This window comes from Salvelinus sp. IW2-2015, linkage group LG27 (assembly GCF_002910315.2).
Source record: "Salvelinus sp. IW2-2015 linkage group LG27, ASM291031v2, whole genome shotgun sequence".
In the NCBI taxonomy this organism is placed as follows: Eukaryota; Metazoa; Chordata; class Actinopteri; order Salmoniformes; family Salmonidae; genus Salvelinus; species Salvelinus sp. IW2-2015.
In genome coordinates, this window is record NC_036867.1 from 34873372 (window position 1) to 34891162 (window position 17791).

Genomic DNA, 17791 nt, shown 5'->3' on the forward strand with positions numbered 1-17791 from the left:
CTCTCCTCCCCACCTGTCTTCTCCCTCATCCCCTCCTCGTCTCTTCCCATCCCTCTCTCTCTCTCCTCCACCCTGTCTCTCTCCTCCCACCCTCCCCCCTTCTCTCTCCTCCCACCCTGTCTCTCTCCCCCTCCCCCTCTCTCTCTCCCCCCGTCTCTCTCCCCTATGATTGAACCAGTATCTGGGCAAAGGAGCCTCTTCCGGTTCAAAACAATACTTTGAAATGTTTTCGGTTGCTTATAAATGTTATTTAGTCCTTTTATTGGAAGTACATACCGAGCGTAACGGAAATAAATGATGATTGTTGCAGGCAAGGCGTATTCAGTGAGTGACAAATGTATTTTTGACATAACTGGTTCGGTCTACGATATGCTCTTTTCATGAGGGTAGTACTATTATGGGAGACCGAGAGGTCTATGATTTAATCATGTTTTTTTTGGTCCCACCGGGCTTTGTGTCATCGTGTTATCTGTGTAACTGGGCATGTGCAAGCTATGTGATGCTTCCCGTGAGCAGGTGTGTTTGTCATTGTGAGATGAGTTCCACATTTGAATAAAAGTGTTTGTCTGTGTGCGTGCCTGCTGCCTGCTGCCTGCTTATTACTAACCCGTGTTCAGCCCATCTCATCTCAGGTCTGCGCGCTCTTGTAAGTCCGCTAAGAACGGAGTGTTGCTGTACACTCAAAACAAACATCCTCCCTGGTTGGCTGCGTGCTCCGTCGGAGCAGAAGGCCAGTTAAGCGGCAAGAACACAGAAGGTCAGAAAGCCGCCTTGTTTCATGCATGAGATTTGGCGGGGTGGAGGAGGAAGAGGGGGGGGGTGGAGGGAAGGGGTTGTTGGTGACCTTTCGGAGTGCTCCCCTACCTGGCTGTGAGGGAGTGGCTGAGAGGGTTGAGGTTAATTCTCTCTGACACTAGGCTTTAAACGGCAATGATCCTCTTCCTTCTGCTCGCATGTGATTCTCTATATTGTCTTAAATAGATGTGTCAATKTTCAGAGAGCGAGTTCGAGGGATTGAGAGTCTAAAGTGAAAAGAGGAGCCTAATTTTATGGGAGTAGTTTACAGTGGGGGACCGGTTTGGGGGGGTTGTTCAAAAGAGGTTAAAGGTCAATATTTTCCAGCGAGAGAGCCAACCGAACACTCCATAGGAAGTGTCCCAAATGGCACCCTATTCCCTACATAGTGCACTACTTTTGACCAGAACCCTATGTTCTGACCAAGGCCCATAGGGCTCTGGTCAGAAGTAGCGCACTATGTAGGGAATAGGGTTTGTGATTTGCAATTTGGGATGCAGAACACCAGTCCACCCTCCCGACCACCTCGGTGTCATCTGATCTGCRTTTCCTGTCTCCTAAACAGCCTTCCTGCACAGTGGTCTGGTCAGTAGCTGCCTGAGAGGAATTAACATCGCCTATCATACCCAGAACCAACCCCCCCCCCCCGTCTCTCCTCTGGCCTTACCTCAGTTTCACATTCCCAGCACTAATTACCCAAACCCCTCACTCCCCCCTAAACTCTATCTGAAGTGTTTACCTCCTTCCTGGCTGCACCTCAAAGAGAAGTAGGTGACCTTTCCTAACCCCGGACCGTCCTCTGACCAGCGTTACTAGAGCTAATTAGCTTCAGCTTGCTGCTTGCACTTCACTGAAGCTGTTTTTAAGTAGCCGTTACCTGCCTATTTCAATCTCAATGACCACGTAGGCTTTCGTTTGAGCCATTTTCACCTCAGACTAACCTAAAATATGTTGAGGACTTTACTATATATTCTCGCTCTGTTGGAACTACTGAAGGAGATCTTCATTATGTGGTATAAATATTTGTCTATTTACCAATTATTTCTCTGTCTCTCCCTTTCTAAGGCCTGCGGAAGACGAAGAGGAAGCGAGTGCCCGCGATGCCCGCCAACGCCCGAGCACGGACGCAGATACCCGTCCAATGGTGCGGAGTAGCAGCGCCGAGCGTATCTACGACCTCAGCATCCAGCCCTGTCCAATTTCGGCCACACGGCGGCAGGGGGAAGACGGACGCTGACACTGGTGAAAGGTCACGGTCTTGGTCATGAGAGAAGTGTACGACGGCTGGTGGCGAGGGAGTTTTCTAAAGGTCGGTAGGCGTGTCCCCTCTAACTATGTCCTGGAAGGGGGAGGAGGAGGCCGTCTCGGGACCTAAAGCGGAGGTTACCCAGGACAGGGGGCAGGGTCGGAGGGGTGACCAATGGGACCACCAGGGGCTCCAACAGTGTTCAGACCGCTGTCCCCTTCAGCTCTGTGACCGACGAGGAGCTGAACTTGAACACAGCTCAGTGATTGAGGGCTGAAAACCGGAGAACGACCCTGAGTGGTGGCGGTGTCGGAACGCCCGTGGACAGGTGGGCCTGGTGCCAAAGAACTATGTGGTTATCCTTAGCGACGATCCGGCCCCCGGGGGTGGGATGGGCTCGGGCCCCCACTCGCCCCAGATCAACTACACAGGGCCGGCCCGCGTGGGAAAGTTTGCCGGGAAGGACTGGTACTATGGGSGAGTGACCAGGCATCAGGCAGAGTGTGCGCTCAACGAGAGAGGAGGTCAGGGAGACTTCCTGGTCAGAGACAGCGAATCATCGGTGAGTGGTCGAGAGAGTATTGTGATTGGTGGAAATGGGGGGAGAACAGTTGATTTTTGTGTCTCTGATTATTAATATAATAATGTACTCTATGGTTTACAATAGCTTTATCGTACTGTATTTTGAGCTGTTTTTATTGGGAAACCTGTCTACATTATTCAGTGGGATGGGTGGACTTTACAGTAGAACTAAGGCCCCCTCTAGTGGCTTAAGAATGAAACTCCATGGCAATAATCATCCGTCCTTATCTCTCGCGCTCTCTCCCAGCCCAGTGATTTCTCCGTGTCCCTCAAGGCGATGGGAAAGAACAAGCACTTCAAGGTTGCGCTGGCGGAGGGGGACTACTGTATCGGCCAGAGACGCTTCAGCAGCATGGACGAACTGGTGGAGCACTACAAGAAAGCCCCGATCTTCACCAGCGAACACGGAGACAAACTCTACCTGGTCAAACCGCTGCTGTGACCACACAAATGCTCCCGTTCATACATTTGCATACACACACACACACACACTCCGGACCCCGGTGCTCGGCCTGGCATAACAACAAGCCTTATTACTGGACTTGCCACTGACTGATTGAGCACAGCAATATCCACAGGTCTGCCCCTGCCCCTTCAATACAGGAGCTAACAGTCACCATAAACTCAACAGAAAACAGTTAGCACGGAGAGAGACTCAAATGGTACATGTTGGCCAACGTAGCTCAGATTCCTTTCAGAATAATGTCCAGAAGTGTCCAGAGAACAGCTTCAGTAAAGGCCCGTCTGTAAGCACCCGCTCTGTGCCTTGGCTGACAACTCCACCTCCTAGTAAAGCCCTGCCGGTGCCTCTAGGTTTTTGGAGGGAGCACGGATGGGGATTTACAGTCAATGGTTCATTCACAACAGCTACATACACTATGAAAGTGAATATTTAATGTGTTGACAGTGACATCACATTATCACTGGAGACCTTTTGATTATGGGAAAAACAAACGGGAGGAGAGAAACAGCCCTTCTCTTTTTGTTTGTCTCCAGCAGGTCTTGTTGTTTTGTTTGTCGTTATCGAGTGACCCGTCCCTTGCAGAAAGTAGTATTACGTTTCCATAGACTGTTGTACCAGAAAGAAACGCACCACAAATGGTACTGTACTGTATTACCAGATAAGGAAAGGACGCCCTCTGTAGGTGTATTGTGGAATGGACACTGTCAGGAAGCTGAGCGTTGAATGTCCGTGGATGTATACCGCCGACCATGTGCCACACCCTCATACTGCTCAAATGTGCCCCTTAACGTTCTCTTCGAGTCCACCGCTTTCCTCAACGTCCGGGTGGAAACGTCGCTGACCGAGGATGGAGATTCAAGAGCGATAGGAAAACGTTTCGTTGGTTGTCTGTTTGCCAATGAAAGTCTGTTCAAAATTAGTTTCCTGCTTTTAAAAATGAAAAACTATGTCTTAATGTTACTGAGCACTGTTATTTAAATCTTGTTTTCAGCTGTGTATGTATATTTAAAAAGAAGAATAAGGTGAATATTATATGAAATTAGATACAGCTAAAAGGTACTGTACTCCAAGACGGTGTGGTGACTGAGGATTGAAATACTTTTGTTCAATTAAAAGTTTTGCCGAAATAAGCTTTCTGGTTGCACATTTGTCTGCAGTGTGTCATTTTATTCCCTTTCACCTTTTTAAAAGATTGTTCAATCTTGTTAAATTAGAATACATTCAAATTGCATTTCTGTATTTACCATTYTCTACCAACAGATGGCAATGTTACTGCAGGTAGGATTTCATMATTTCAGGACCTGAAGACCCATCCTGATGCAAGAGCTTAAGTAACCACAAAAGTGCTTGCTTCCTTTACGTCTTATCAGAACGTTTGGAATGCCTCTCCTTAATCCTGATACGGCATGACGAGATCTGGTTTGTCTCCAAATATGGTTTGTCCCAAATGGCACCTTATGGGCCCTGGTCAAAAGTAGTGGACTATTTAGGTAATAGGATGTCATTTGGGAAGCAGACACTGCTTCTGATACCTTACATCCTAACCCATGGTAGCCATGTTGTCTCTTTCCTAGAGATAAATGAGTGTAGATATAGCTAGCCAGATCCAAGACAGGTGTTGCCGAGACGTAATGCTCCTGTACAACTCCTCAGGRACAAACGGAGGTAAATGTGGACTGTATTTGAGGCCTCCATTGTGGTCGTCTGGTTGAGACAGTGTAGAAGGGGAGCCAAGAGAGAACGCAATCCTTGGCTCTCAGTTACAGTATGTGAAAGACCATGTAGTGTTTGTATAGTTTGTCTTTTCTAATAATATAATGTATGCCATTTAGCAGACGCTTTTATCCGACGTCACACATGCATACATTTTCTTTATGGGGGTTACAAAATCAATGTAGGTTATGAGCTTTTGTCACTTTCAAGATGTGCAGGTATTGATCGAACTCTTTTTTCCCGTGCTATTTTCTGCAACAGTACATGATTGTCATGCTCGGGAACATAAGCAATGGTAAGTTATCTAGACGGGTACAATTTGTCTGCATCGGACCCAGTTGGTGAGGGGTAACAGAGTGTTGACATTCCCCTGCTCYCTCTTCTCCTCCGTCTCYCCTTCGTCCACAAAGGAAGCCTTTCAGTCCGTTGACATGCCTGCTTCAGGTGTGAGAAGTGGAGACCGGGTAGGAAAGAGGACGGTTGGTTCAGAGGTAAGGTATGGCATGTGGATCTGAAGTGTGAAGGACCAACATATCCTGGACAGCTCTGTTTACTGTATCTGTCCTCTCATCCAGGGTCTGGGTATATCTGGACATACACACACGTCCAGAGCAAGAGGACCAAGAGCCCGGATCCAGCACCAGGTACCTGTATCAGTGTAAATGAAGATTGTTTATTGATTTTGTTTTTGGGTGATTTATCTTGTTACTGGGGAAAATGCCAACATTGCACCTGCTGCAAAACCCGAAATGCACCTTCAAATGTTAAATGTAGCTCTTAGTCTTCTTACCTGATTCAAACCGTCTTTGTTGTGTTCTTCTGTTGTTCTCTGACACAACTCTTCTCCCCAAGAGAAACCTTAAGATGTTACAGAACAAGCTAAACTCTGTGGGGGTAAACGCCGTGACAATTTCTCACAGTTTGTGGTGGTGTTTCTGTCTTCGTGCGGCCTACCGCAGTGCAAAACCATGCTTCGTCTTTGTGTCTCAATGCTGCTCTGGGTCATCCTGCTGGCTCTCCTCTCTAATAGGTGAGTCAGCCTGTTAGCGCTCCACAGAGGTGAGAGCCTCCGAGCACTGTGTCATTTTCATCAGTGATAACGGAAGGCATCCAAAAGGTCCCGGTGAGCACAAGRCATCTCTTCAACGKCATTTTAACCTATTTTGCGCAYAMGGGTAGTATTGGATTGTGAGGTGTACTTRGATGAAACKCAAGTCTGAAGTGGCGGCGGCCTCCTCTCTTCAATTCATCTCTCCAATATCTCTGTGGGCTGATGTGAAAGAACTGAGAAAAGAGCAAAGTTCACTCCCTCTCTASTGGGTTCTCGGCTCTTTGTGCTGTAGATGGATAAGAGGAGAAGGAGAGAGGAATCSTCCACTATTGAGATGTTGAATGTTACATCTGAATGAGACTGTTATTGGCCTGCTGTTGTCTCTTACTCCAGTCTGGAGCAACTCTCAGAAACCGTCAACTTGAACTAATTACCTTGGAGATGCAGCCAGACAGTCAGTCAGTTTCCCCTGCGGGAATGTTGCCCATTAGTTCACTAGGAATGTAACCTTCTGACATTTCAACAGCCGGTACAGTCAACAGCAACACATAAGACAGGTATTGATTGTAGTGTTTTCACTGGGTTCTGTCTCGATGCACCAAATATGAAGTGTAGTACTCAACATATCTCTTTACATTGTTTACAGTCACACATGTTTCTGTCAACTTGGATTTTATTGTGGAATATGAGGAAGGTTTTTCTTTCAAATGAAACAGATGCCCTCCTATGATATACAGTGTTCTTTGTATTGGTATCGAGGACAAGTTTGTACCATTTCTTCAACAATACACCACAATACTGTATATTTAATTGAATAGAACTTCTTCCTGCTTGCCTTGACTACATAATGCATGTGCAGTTTTGGCTATTCAGAGACATAGAGCTTTTGTCACAACATCACTCCGAGATATTTGATTGAGTGGAAATGGCGTTGTTTTGATGAAAAGCAGCTGGTTGGGGGTTGTGTGGGTCAGAATAGACCARTCATAGTTCATTCCCTTCGTTCGCTTTCTCTCTCCCTCTTTCRTTTTCATTGAGACCGTAGAGGTATCACACTGTGTGCCTACCGTGCTCAGCTCTCTCTAGTCTCTGTTGACCAAGCTGAGCGTTTATCTTTTCCCTCTATGTATCCTCCCAGACCTGGGTCCAAAYACTATTCAAGATTTTTCGAATACGTTTAGCGTTTGCTTCGGTCTGCCTGGAGTGCCAGATGGGCAGGGTTTGTATTTTTCCGACTATTCTATTGGTTCTATTGTGCCAGGCAAGCTCAATCAAGCCCAGATAAAGTATGTTGAAATGTATTCAAATAGTAGTTGAACCCAGGTATGTGTTTCTCCACTGGCCTTTACTTACTTCTTCATTGATCTGCCGCGACCTTCCTATCCTCCGAGGAGATTTAATAAAGGCTGTGAATGTCTGAATGTCAGAGCAGTCCAGGGCCAGGCGCAGCACTTAGCAGTCAGCCACTCCATATCCTCTTCATCCCCTGTTTTCCACCTCACTGCCCCTGTCTGCCCAGCGTGTTGGGCAATGTCAGAGATAGAGACAAAGATGGGGGGGGGGGTTGATAGACAGAGATTTTTTTAAAAGCACTCCTCAATCCTAGTGAGAAAGAGAGATTGGGACAATAAAATCCACTTTAATACTGAGAACACTAACTAGACCAATTCACTTTATCTCTGTTTTGTCACAAGTCACCCATCAACAGGGCTGTGTGAGTCACCATGAAGACCCATAAGGTGCCTTCAGTCTGAATAATTCTTGTCTTTTCTCCCTCTAACGCGGGGGCTGAGGAAACAGCAGGAGAAGAAGGCAAATGTGAGTGTGGGAGACTGGGTAACCAGGGGTTACCAAGATGGGGTTGGATTCAATCAAACCAGCCCTAGCAATGTTGATTTCAATATTTTGAGTTGTGCAACTATAGCTTGAAGACATACACCGAGAGAACAAAACATTAAGAACACCTGCTCTTTTCATGACAGACTAACCAGGTGAATCCAGGTGAAAGCTATGATCCCTTATTGATGTCACTTGTTAAATCAGCGTAGAAGAAGGGGAGGAGACACGCTAAAGAAGTCTTGAGACAATTGAGACATAGATGGATTGTGTATGTGTGCCATGCAAAGGGTGAATGGGAAAAACAAAAGGATATGGTAGTAGGTGTCAGGTGCACCGGTTTTAGTTGGTCAAGAACTTCCACGCTGCTGGGTTTTTCACGCTCAACAGTTTCGCGTGTGTATTAAGACTCGTTCACCCCTCAAAGGACATCCAGCCACCTTGACACAACTGTGGGAATCATTGGAGTCAACATGGGCCAGCATCCCTGATGGAACACCTTGTAGAGTCCATTCCCGGACGAATTGAGGCTGTTCTGAGGGCAAAAGGATGGGGGGGGGTGCAACTCAATATTAGGAAGGTGTTCTTAATGTTTTGTACAGTCAGTGTATGTACACACACAGCAAGAGACAAGGAGAGAGGTCAGAGGGACAGATGTAAGAGAAGACTTCCTTGGTGCCTCCACACTACATGGTGGTGTTCAGTTATCATCATATTCCTATAGTCTCTCACTCACACCGTTGTTATGTTTGAGTTGAGGAGCTGTGGAGTGTTGTTGTCCTAGCCGGCTTTCCCAGCGTGGACCTGGGCCTCTCTCCCACCACCCCACAGTGGGAGGCCTATCTCTGGGCCTAGGGGACGTACGGAGCCCCTCGCTCCAGACTGGTCTTTAATCAACCMTAAGCCTGAGATGCTCAACGGGGGCTTTGGTTTCAATTCGAAGACAAGCCGTTTTTTACAAGGTATTTTATTGACTTTTGTTAAAGGAATGCGGCTTAAGCTCAGGTTGTAGTGAAGGGGTGACAGAGAGGTAAACACTGAGAAATGAACCAGGCTGTTATGGTTGGTGTAGCAGGGAGGCTGGCAAGTGGGAAAATTGCAGTGTAGATTTTCTCATTGGTGAGGCAGACTGCCCTTTAGCAAAGGTTCTGTACAGTGGTTCTATCACTGTCACAAACACACATGTATAATCAATGAATACAGATTGTTTATTGATTGTGTATTACACTGAAGATAATGTATGTCGTAAACAGCTATCAATCCATGTCAAGTTGTGTCATGTGTCCAGTCTTAGTGAAGTGCAGTATCATTCACTCTGATTGGTTCCCTTTTGACGTCCTCTTCTCGTGCTCTCATTGGTTTTCCAGCACCAGATGTGGGGYGTGAGAAGCGCAGGATGCCCAACTGGGCTCTGACCTCCTCTGACTTCTTCGGCTGGGTGGAGGCTCTGCGTGAGCATGCTGGTTATGAGAAGATTGAAGACCTGTCCAGAACCTTCTGGGCTCACTTCCCCTCCGCCAGCCGCCTGGGCAATGAGCTGTCCGACCCTGACGAGGAGTGAGGAACCAGAACCCCAACAACAACAACGACGTATATAAAAACTGGTGTAGGATCAGTTTAGCCTTTTTTTAGATCCAAAAGAATAAGAGTATATGGACAGGGGGGACCTGAGCCTAGATCAGAGTAGGAATGCTGATCGAGGATCAGGCCCCCCTGTCCATGTAATCTAATGAATTGTGATCTAAAATTAAAAACTGATCCTAGATCAGCACTCCTACTCTGAGACTCTTTATGATTACGGGACCAGAACTAGAACCAACATCACTCTACTGCATGCAAGTAGTGTAAATTGTATATAGAGGCCTACTCTACGTCCTCAGAGGACCCTGGAAAAGACATATATTGACGCGCACCTCTGCATGGAGGTCATGTGATGCTCAGTACTGTACGTGTGATAGACAGAGAACACAGGTTGACACCAGATCACAGGTCTCTCATACACTTGACTTTGCCTTGTTTTGTGTCCGTGAACAATACATCTGTATGCGTTCTGTGTGTGAAACCGCCTTTCTACCACCCAATTAAACTCCCGGGGCCCTGGAGCTTTACTCCTTGTGAATAGTCTGTTCTTTGAACTTGTCTTGAGCAGCCGTCGCATGCAAAGCTCTCCTCCCAAAAGATGTGCTTGGTGCACAAGTTAAAGTTGTTAAACAATTGATTCATGGAAAAGTACAGTCGTGCAGCAGCTATCAACATGTTTGTCAGAATCCTGGCTCGCTTATACCTACTACTCGGGTCTAGTTTCCTGAACACAGATTTTGTTTATTCTTGGACTAAGGATAACTTGCTTACTAGGCTTAATCCGTGTAATCGACCCTATGCAAAGCCACATACCAGAGATGTCTGTAACTTTTACTATTGAGTGATTCAAAGAGAAGTGATGTGGACGTGTTTGACTTCTCCAATAATAAACAATGTTCCTCTTCATATCTGTGTGTTCTTTCCCCTGGCAGGCAGCAACTGCATGTCATGCTGGCTGAGAGAGATCAGAGAGAGGCAGTGAATATGACCTGCCGCTGTCAGCGTGGTAGGGCATAGGGCATGCGCTGTGTAGTGGCCTGTGGTGAGGGCTAGGGCATGCTGTGTAGTGGCTTGTGGTGTAGGGCATAGGGCATGCTGTGTAGTGGCCTGTGGTGTAGGGCATAGGGCTGCTGTGTAGTGGCCTGTGGTGTAGGCATAGGGCATGCTGTGTAGTGGCCTGTGTGTAGGGCATAGGGCATGCTGTGTGTAGTGGCCTGTGGTGATAGGGCAGTAGCATGCTGTGTAGTGGCCTGTGGTGTAGGGCATAGGGCATTGTGTAGTGCGCTGTGGTGTAGGGCATAGGGCATGCTGTGTAGTGGCCTTGTGGTACTAGGGATGCTGTGTAGTTGGTGTAGGGCATAGGGCATGCTGTTAGTGGCCTGTGTGGCAGGGCATAGGGGCATGCTTGTAGTGGCCTGTGGTGTAGGGCATAGGGCATGCTGTGTAGTGGCCTTGTGTTGTGTAGGGCATAGGGCATGCTGTGTAGTGGCCTGTGGTGTAGGGCATAGGGCATTGCTGTGTAGTGGCTGTGTGTGTAGGGCATTAGGGCATGCTGTGTAGTGGCCTGTGTGTGTAGGGTAGGGCATGCTGTGTAGTGGCCTGTGGTTGTAGGGCATAGGGCATGCTGTGTAGTGGCCTGTGGTGCAGGGCATAGGGCATGCTGTGTAGTGGCCTGTGGTGGCAGGGAATAGGGCATACTGTGTAGTGGCGTGTGATATAGGGCATACTGTGTAGTGGCCTGTGGTGTAGGGCATAGGGCATGCTGTGTGGTGCAGGGCATAGGGCATGGTGTGTAGTGGCCTGTGGTGGCAGGGAATAGGGCATACTGTGTGGTGCAGGGCATAGGGCATGCTGTGTAGTGGCGTGTGGTGTAGGGCATAGGGCATGCTGTGTAGTGGCCTGTGGTGTGAAGGAATAGGGCATACTGTTGTGTGCAGGGCATAGGGCATACTGTGTAGTGGCCTGTGGTGTAGGCATAGGGCATGCTGTATAGTGGCCTGTGGTGGCAGGGAATAGGGCATACTGTGTAGAGGCGTGCGGTGGCAGGCATAGGGCATGCTGTGTAGTGGCGTGCGGGGTGATCACGCAACATGGGGGGGAAATGTACCGTTAACACACACTTTAAAGAAGAAGCCCTCCCCCAGTTGCCATGGTAACCGATGGACGGAGGGGATAGGATAGATGGATGTAGAGAGGGTGTCAGGTTAAGATGGTGTAGAGTGTGTACATCCTCATAGATCACAGTACACCTAAACACTTATCTACGGCTGCCGAGTTTCAAGAAATCACACACCAAAGGAGCATTGAGATGCTGTGTGTTATGTACAAATCTCATGACCTTTCTCCTATTTCTCAGAATCTACCCAGTTTAAGTGTTAGTTATTCCCAGAGAGAGAGAAAGAGAGGTTTTCGCCCATCCCTCTGACTTCTCTTTGAACCCTGTTTCACAGCAAAGACCAGGCCTGCGCTGAGTGCAGGTGTTCCTTCCTCTCGCAGGCGCACAGTCAGGAATGCAGACTGATCCTTTCACTCTCAGGGTACGTGCCAGGCAAACTATTCAAACCCCAAGGTTAAGGTGTGTTCCATCCCASTTTATAATGCTATTCACAGATTATCACATGCTAATCACAAGGGGAATCTCCCCTGTGTGTATGTGCCTTGCAGACAGAGGGGTCTGTCGTGTGACTCCCATGCAAGCCACAGCAGCTGAGTTCTCTCCGTGTGTCTTGACTCTTAAGGAGTCAGTCTGCACGCTGACAGATGTTTGCCATACAGTCCTGTCAGTTGGTGAAGCAGTGGCTCCCTGAAAGCCTAATCTACCATTAACTGAACATCGCCCGCTCAAGGATGGCTTGCTTTGAAGCGCAGGGAAATACTTTCATTCATTTCATCTTGCCCTAGTAAACAATGGAATGTGATCTAATGCTTGCGTTGGTAAATGTATTATATCTACTTTACTAACAAGGTAAAGAGAAATATTTGATCCCGTAGACAATGATATATATTTACCAACCACAGACTGGTAGCCAATTAGTCTGTATTACAAACATATGGTATATATTGTAGTCATACGCTTTGCTGRAGGGGATTGTTTTCTTGTGAACAATTTAATAGGATATATAAATAAATCTTGGGATTGAGACAGACATCAGGCTTAGAGGTGAGTCTTGTTCTGTTTTTAAGTTGTCCTGTGTTTTTTATTTACTTTTGATATACTGTCTGTACACCACAATAAGAAATAGACCAGTAGCTGTTCCATGTCACCTAGGGACAAGGACAAAAATGGTCTGTCCATAATCTGGAATAGACAGTAACACATTTTCACAATGCCACACTAACAAACACAGCATTCCTTGATTTGCAACYTGCAGAGAGGATCAATGAGGTATTCAACACAACAATAAGAGAGCACAGTGTTGCCTTGCCTCCTGTCCCCCATCAGCACTGAAGAGAAAGAGAGCTGATGGTAATATATCCAATTACTGATTTCACTTATAACGCCTTTAACAGCTCTCCAACCTTCAGCAGAGAGCAGACAAGGTACGAGGTTGCAGTATGTCTTCAACATGGTGGTGTCCATCTTGGTTGACCGTCATGTTTTGGGAGATTCCTGAGGGTGYGTCACAAATGGCACCGTATTCCCTTTATTGTTCTATGGGACCTGGTCAAAAGTAGGGACATATTTACAGTACTATTCAAAGGTTTGGACACACCTACTCATTSAAGGGGTTTTCTATATTTTTTACTATGTTCTACATTGTAGAATAATCGTGAAGACATCAAAACTATGAAATAACACATATGGAATCATGTAGTAATCAACTAAACTCTTGGCATTCTCTCAACCAGCTTCACGAGGAATGCTTTTCCAACAGTCTTGAAGGAGTTCCCACATATGCTGAGCAATTGTTGTCTGCTCTTTCCTTCACTCTGCGGTCCAACTCATCCCAAACCATCTCAATTGGGTTGAGGTCGGGTGAGGTCTGGAGGCCAGGTCATCTGATGCAGCACCATCAATCTCCTTGGTCAAATAGCCCTTACACAGACTGGAGGTGTGTTTTGGGTCATTGTGCTGTTGAAAAACAAATGATAGTCCCACTAAGCGCAATCCAGATGGGATGGCGTATCGCTGCAGAATGCTGTGGCAGCCATGCAGGTTAAGTGTGCCTTGAATTCTAAATAAATCACTGACAGTGTCACCAGAAAAGCACCATCACACCACCTCCTCCATGCTTCAYGGTGGGAAYCACACATGCGGAGGTCATCTGTTCACCTACTCTGCGTCTCACAAAGACACGGCGGTTGGAACCAAAAATCTCAAATTTGGACTCATCAGACCAAAGGACAGATTTCCACCGCTTGTTTGCTTGTGTTTCTTGGCCCAAGCAAGTCTCTTCTTCTTATTGGTGTCCTTTAGTAGTGGTTTCTTTGCAGAAATTCGACCATGAAGGCCTCTGATTCACGCAGTCTCCTCTGAACAGTTGATGTTGAGATGTGTCTGTTTACAGTGGCGATTTTAGCATGTACATTTTTTTGATTCATGCCAGCAAAGACACTACACAACACTAAACAATACAACACTAAACAATACAAGCGGTGCCCACAAACTGTTAAAGTTGTCCCAACAGCAGAGCTTTCTTTTTAGCACCATGGAGTGAATCCTTACCACCGCTACATCTGGCTATCAGCGGAGCCTTGTCTGGCAGCAAAACAATTCATTCAGTCTCGTTTACTGCCTTTTAAAAAAACATAGCTAATACGGCTGACTTGCTTAAACAAATGTGGTTTCTACTGACAATTGAGATGTACAAACCATGGCTTAAGGGAACAATGAGCGGATAAGAGGCATTCCATAATTTCGATTGTTCAGCACTTTTGAAATGTACAGCGACAGAATGCAGAACATGGGCCGCTCTTACAGTATTTTCCCTGTACACCAAGTCAGATAAAGGGGGCATATAAGCAGACATTGAAACCTCTTACAATATTAGATGATGACATTTCTCAAAAACAGGTTATAGGCTACATGTGCAGCACCACCGAGTCAGAACAGTAACGTTAAGCGAAATAAGAGATGAAAATAGACCAAATGATTAGGGTGAGGCACATGGGCTACAAACAACTTACTACACAACATACACTTAGTATTACTTTCTTAGCTACAGCATATATATCTCCCTTGCAAATTACATCATTTATGCAGCAGCATACAATACATTTTTCGATTCACCTTGCCTTGTGATGTGCTCACTTAAACATGAAGGTGGCGTGGCGGTTTTGTCATCAAACTTTGTCATCAAAGTCTGGCATTCTCTGGTGGGAACTCTGGGGGAAAAAACACACAGCCACTCCATTGAATAGCAGGCTACTGTTACTAATTGCTTTGCACTACTTGCAGTTAGCCACTGATTCCTTCCAAATGACTCAGTCTTTATGTCCAATGGCCGATGAACACCGATACGTTTTATCTATAATTTCTCTTCATTATTTCTCTTCATATGACAAGTATTAAAAAGGATTTGCTAGTGATTGACTTGATTCATGATGATGACTGCTAGCTAAGACTTTGAAAGTAAGATGTGGACATGATCAGTCCAATCAAAGCTACTGTACATATAAGTGATTTGACGTCATTTTATCTGTGGCCAATTACCTTTTTTTTTTTTCACCTTTATTTAACCAGGTAAGCTAGTTGAGAACAAGTTCTCATTTACAACTGCGACCTGGCCAAGATAAAGCAAAGCAGTGCGACACAAACAACAACACAGAGTTACACATGGAATAAACAAGCGTACAGTCAATAATACAAGAGAAAAAAAAGAAAGTCTATATACAGTATGTACAAATGGCGTGAGGAGGTAAGGCAATAAATAGACCATAGTAGCGAAGCAATTACAATTTAGTAAATTAACAATGATAGATGAGCAGATGATGTGCAAGTGGAAACACTGGTGTGCAAAAGAGCAGAAATGTAAATAAAAACAATATGGGGATGAGTTAGGTAGATTGGGTGGGCTATTTACAGATGGGATATGTACAGCTGCAGCGATCGGTTAGCTGCTCAGATAGCTGATGTTTAAAGTTAGTGAGGGAAATATAAGTCTCCAGCTTCAGCGATTTTTGCAATTCGTTCCAGTCATTGGCAGCAGAGAACTGTAAGGAAAGGCGGCCAAAGGAGGTGTTGGCTTTGGGGATGACCAGTGAGATATACCTGCTGGAGCGCGTGCTACGGGAGGTTGTTGTTATCGTGACCAGTGAGCTGAGAAAAGGCGGAGCTTTACCTAGCATAGACTTATTGATGACCTAGAGCCAGTGGGTCTGGCGACGAATATGTAGCGAGGGCCAGCCGACTAGAGCATACAGGTCGCAGTGGTGGGTGGTATAAGGGGCTTTGGTGACCTTGAGCCTTCTTGGATTGGCACTTCTAATATAACTCTATGGCAGAACCCAAGGGGAAATATTTTTAGAGCTCTAACCTTAGACTTGGGGGTGACGTACTGTCCCATGAGTGACAGAAAACTGAGCCAATCAGGCGCAACGCTCTGTATTTTCTGCTGGCTTGCCCCACCACCACAGAAAGCACTGACCTAGGCTGAAACACCTGCATTTTGGAGCTGCCTTACTCAAGAAAGTAAAAAATAGATCATGTTTGTATTTAAAAAAAAAATGTAACCAGACAAGTCAGTTAAGGACAATGTCTTATTTACAATGACGGCCTACCGGGTTAACTGCCTTGTTCAGGGGCAAAAGGACAGATTTTTGTCAGTTCAGGGATTTGATCCAGCAACCACTCGGTTACTGGCCCAATGCTCTAACCACTAGGCTACCTGCCACCCCAGATGTGGCTTTATTTATGCGGCTTTAAATAAATWATTTTTTGTAATATTGTTTGCAAACTGATATGTGACACATATTAATGCCAAAATAACAAGCAAAACAGGCAAGCCTAAAAATGTGGGGCTCAAAACAGGTAGGGCTCTGCCCCACCTGCCCTGAATGACGGGTCGCCACTGGTCTGTTACTTGAACTATGTGAAGCATTTATTTGGGCTGCAATCTGAGGCTGGTAACTGATTAACTTATCCTCTGCAGCAGAGGTAACTCTGGGTCTTCCTTTCCTGTGGCGGTCCTCATGAGAGCCAGTTTCATCATAGCGTTTTTGTGACAGCACTTGAAGAAACTTTCAAAGTACTTGACATTTTCTGTATTGACTGACCTTCATGTCTTAAAGTAATGATGGACTGTCGTTTCTCTTCGCTTATTCGAGCTGTTCTTGCCATAATATGGACTTGGTCTTTTACCAAATAGGGCTATCTTCTGTATACCACCCCTACTTTGTCACAACACAACTGATTGGCTCAAACACATTAAGAAGGAAAGAAATTCCACAAATTAACTTTTAACAAGGTACACCTGTTAATTGAAATGCATTCCAGGTGACTACCTCATGAAGATGGTTGAGAGAATGCCAAGAGTGTGCAAAGCTGTCATCGAGGCAAAGGGTGGCTACTTTGAATAATCTCAAATATAAAATATATTTAGATTTGTTTAACACTTTACTACGTGTTTCCATATGTGTTATTTCATAGTTTTGATGTCTTCACTATTATTCCACAATGTAGAAAATAGTACAAATAAAGAAAAACCCTTGAATGAGTAGGTGTGTCCAAACTTTTGACTGGTACTTGGAAAAGGGTGCAGAATTGGAACAATTGAAAATGAAATGTACTGCCCCCTACCTGTGTAGAGAGGACTAGTCTCCATGATCTTGGGGCTTCGACAAACTTCAAAGTAAAGTAAGGAAATTAAATTAAATTAAAACGTTTTTTTTTTCTCTGTGGGGATGTGTTTTTTCATGTTCAGAAACATCTGTCCTTCCCTTGAGATATTTTGCTCTTTCTGCATGGAAACATGCCCCAGGGGAAAACTTCCTTGAGCGGTGTTCCATAAATATGGTCCCAGATTTGTTGATTGCAGCATCATGATGCTATTTGTTAAGTTACTACTTGGTCTGAAAAAAGCACACAGGAAAACTATCATTTACTGCTGACTGTGTGGAGGAAATATGATATGGAGGTTTTCTGTGTTGTCTTTGAGGAAATTCTTCTGTGTTTCTATGACATCGTTGATCAGGCTTGACAGTTRTTTGACAGTAACAATTTCCACTTTCTGTGTAAAGACATTTGACAGAAAAAACTCAAATTATCTCAGTAAGAGAAAGCACAATATCTTAGACGGAMACTACTCTAGATGTAGCAATGCTCAGTCACACTTTATTTGGATAGTCCAAAAAGTAATTTTTAGATTTTTTTATTTAACAAATTCTTATTTACAATGACAGCCTTTCCCGGCCAAACCCTAACCCGGACAACACTGGACCAATTGTGTGCCGCCCTATGGGTCTCCCAATCMCGGCCTGTTGTGATACAGCCTGGAATCGAACCAGGGTCTGTAGTGACACCTCTAGCATTGACATGCAGTGCCTTAGACAGCTGTGCCACTCGGGAGCCCTAAACACACTGTCA

The 17791-nt window shown here is 45.6% G+C and overlaps 1 long non-coding RNA gene and 1 pseudogene across 2 annotated transcripts; both read left to right on the forward strand.

Annotated features, from left to right (window-relative positions):
- Nucleotides 1-4227, forward strand: part of LOC111953713 (cytoplasmic protein NCK2-like) — a 58555-nt pseudogene extending 54328 nt beyond the window's left edge.
- A 238-nt stretch (nt 4228-4465) lies between these two features.
- On the forward strand, nt 4466-10256 carry LOC111953211 (uncharacterized). Of its 2 annotated transcripts, none has more exons than XR_011474276.1 (6): nt 4466-4751; nt 5061-5094; nt 5210-5290; nt 5375-5457; nt 5759-7668; nt 9054-10256. It is a non-coding gene; the product is annotated as an uncharacterized lncRNA (long non-coding RNA). The 2 variants fall into 2 exon arrangements; XR_011474275.1 differs by having other exon boundaries at nt 5375-5443.
- Nucleotides 10257-17791: the final 7535 nt, after the last annotated feature.